Source organism: Podarcis bocagei (assembly GCF_964188305.1).
Source record: "Podarcis bocagei genome assembly, chromosome: 13".
Lineage (NCBI taxonomy): Eukaryota > Metazoa > Chordata > Lepidosauria > Squamata > Lacertidae > Podarcis > Podarcis bocagei.
The window spans coordinates 27,817,781-27,821,220 of NC_138138.1; positions in this window are offsets into that span (position 1 = coordinate 27,817,781).

Consider the following 3,440-nt stretch of genomic DNA (forward strand, 5'->3'; position numbering starts at 1 on the left):
AAACGGGACTTACCTCTGAGTAGACCTGCACAGGCTCGCATTGTCCTATTCACCCTTCAGCTTTCAGTTGGTTTGCTTCGAGGGGCCGATCTACACATTACCTCAGTTGTGTGGCTGGGGTTGCCTGCCATATTGCTTCACTGTGGCTTGCGCCATCTCCCGAAAGGTAACATGTAAACCTTTTTGCCTCATGTGCTACAACAGTAGTGTGGGCCATGCCACATTACTTGCCATAGGCTTAATCCCACAAATCTATCTATCTATCTATCTATCTATCTATCTATCTATCTATCTGGTACTTTTCAGAGCTGTTGTATTGATGTCTGCCCTGCTGCTGCTTTTTAAATTCTGGTCTTATTCAGTGGCAGGTTTTATTTTGTATTAGATTTTCTTTTGATATTGTAATTTACTGTTTCATTTTAAATTTTATTTTTTCACTTCTAAACCACTCACAGAAACCTTTGTTCTTGTGTGGGTATATAAATATTGAAGAACAAATAAAATGTGGCTGAAACACATACCTGCCCACATGTTCCCAGAGCAGCGTGGGGGGGGGCAGCAACCCAAAGGAAGTAGCGCAAGCAGCACCAGCCACCCTAAAAGTTAAATATGCCATTACTGTTTGAGAATGTGCAAAAGTGATTAATGGCTCTCTGGAGTATGGAGGAAGGAGTTGCTCTTTCTCCTTCTCAAAAAGTTGCAGACAAATAAAAATGTCTCCGACCTGGATAGCCAAGCCTCTTGCGGCCACTTTTCCATTTTGGTTACTTTTGCTATCAATCTAGAAACGGTGCTGAATTCTGCGCGGCTGCTTCTTTTTTGTGCCTTCCCAGATTTAGAGCTTTTTTTTAACCCCGTCTTTCAAGGCTATAGGCTTCCCAAGGAGGCTTGCATTTAGTAACAGATGCATGTTATCGTTTACAAACAAACTTCAAAAATCAACTAGTTTCCAGGTCAATAAAATTCAATATATAGCAACTCCAGCAGGTTATTGCTGGACTTACTATCAGCCACAGCTGGCATGGCCAAGGGATCATGGATGATGGGAGTTGTAGTCCAGCCCATTGGAGATGTTCCCTATCCATGCTCCCGCTGAGCAAAACTGATGGTACAGTGGTACCTCGGGTTACATATGCTTCAGGTTACATACACTTCAGGTTACAGACTCTGCTAACCCAGAAATAGTGCTTCAGGTTAAGAACTTTGCTTCAGGATGAGAACAGAAATCATGCGGTGGCGGCGCAACAGCAGCAGGAGGCCCCATTAGCTAAATTGGTGCTTCAGGTTAAGAACAGTTTCAGGTTAAGTACGGACCTCCTGAACGAATTAAGTACTTAACCTGAGGTACCACTGTATTGTAAGGCTTCCTTGAAAATGAAAATGAAGGAGCCATGCATATCTTTCTTGGAAGGCAGTGCCATAAGGTTGGAGCCACCACTGAGAGGGCCCTGTTGCTAATGCCCATGAGCACAACTGAGCTTAAAGGTGGCCCACAAGTAGTTGCCACAGAAGCTGATCTATCTGTTCAGCAAAAGCTAACACTGGAGTCAAACCCGGAGTGCTATATTTGCTCTCCTTTCCCTCTACTGGGATTCTCAAGGCGGGAAATAGAAATATCAGAAATGCATCTCTCCTCCCACCTACGTCTCAGTACATCTCTAACAACAACAACAACAACAACAGCAACAACAACAACAACAAGACATCTGGATCCTTCTCTTTTAAATGAGCATGGGTGACTCTCGTTGTCTGGTGTAAGACACCAATTTTTCAGTTGCTCGAAGCTCCCTTGGCAGTGAGTTCCAAAGACCAGGCATTCCTAAAAATAAAACAAAAGGCTCCGTCTCGAATCCTCATCCTCTGCATCTCACTGGGTGGAATAAAGTTTCCTGGCGAGTGCAGAGTGCGGACAGGTTCAATGCAAGAGGAGACTGTCCTGGAGATTGCCCAATCTCAAGCTGTTTTTAGGGCTTGAAACATACAGGCTTCCACATTGCTTTAGTGGCACAGTGAGTCCGTGGGTCTTGGTGGTTTGAGCTCCCCCAGGGCTGGCTGTGGGCAGGATCCTGCATTGCAGGGAGCTGGACTAGAGGACCCTTGGGGTACCTTCCAAGTCGACAATTCAATGATCACATGCTCCCCCAAGTTCTTTGTCAGGTACATAGAAGCAGTAGCATGGTGGCATGTTCTTCTTTAGAGGACAATCCTGCATTTGAAAGGCAGTTAGAGGGTGGGCCTCTCTTTGAAGGCATCCTCTGTTTCAAAGGCTATCCAGTCCAGAACCTTGACAGGAGGGACCTTGGAGGGTCCCCATCAACTGCTCCCAACCTGGACAACCAAAGAAGGAACACATCAGGTCACAGTCTGGCTCCAGTCTTCTCCAGCTATGTTGAGATGCTTCGCAGACAGCTCAGTTGGTTAGAGTGTGGTGCTGATAACACCAAGGTTGCAGGTTCAAAGAACTGCATATTTTCCTGCGTTGCAGGGGGTTGGGCTAGAACATGGGTAGGCAAACTAAGGCCCGGGGGCCGGATCTGGGCCAATTGCCTTCTCAATCCGGCCCACAGATGGTCCGGGAATCAGTGTGTTTTTACATGAGTAGAATGTGTCCTTTTATTTAAAATGCACCTCTGCCTGGTGTTTCGCATGAGCAGAACTGTGCTTTTATTTAAAATGCATCTCTGGGTTATTTTTGGGGCACAGGAATTCATTCATTCCCCCCCCCCAAATATAGTCCAGCCCCCCCCCAAGGTCTGACGGACAGTGGACTGGCCCCCTGCTGAAAAAGTTTGCTGACCCCTGGGCTAGAATGACCCTCAAGGTCCCTTCCAACTCTACAGTTCTATTATTCTGTTATTTCTATTCACGTTTTGCGGTGGCCGCTGCCCACTGAGAATGGTCAGAGCAGAATGCAGGGATGCAGAATGCTCAGTGGAACCAGAGCCCAGAGCCAATGAGAGGTGGAGGTAATTCTAGCTCTGCCCCCCATCCTCCTCCTTGCTGAGTCTCTACAAGGGCAACACTGGGACTCAGGTGGAAGAAGCTGGCAGACCCCATCCCCCTAGACTGGATGCGAGTAAGAAGGCAGGCAAGTGGGGGCTGGCTGAGGGCAGACGTAGGCTTGGGGAACAGCGCCTTCACTGTTCATACCACAGTCATTATTTCTAAATCTGCATCCACCCTGTTAACATAAATTAGTATATGTGAGTTTGATGCAAAGCGGTGTCCTAAGTGGCCATACAAAGAGGGTTATCCCTTCCCTATGGGCTTGAAAGCAATTGTTTCGCTTGAGCCTGGAACAGGAATCCAGTACAGGCACCAGAATACTGTTATAATACTGGTTGACACCAGAGCGCAACAACATGACAGTAGTAATAATAATAAAAATAATAAAATTATTAATTACTTGTACCCCACCCATCTGACTGAGTTGCTCCAGT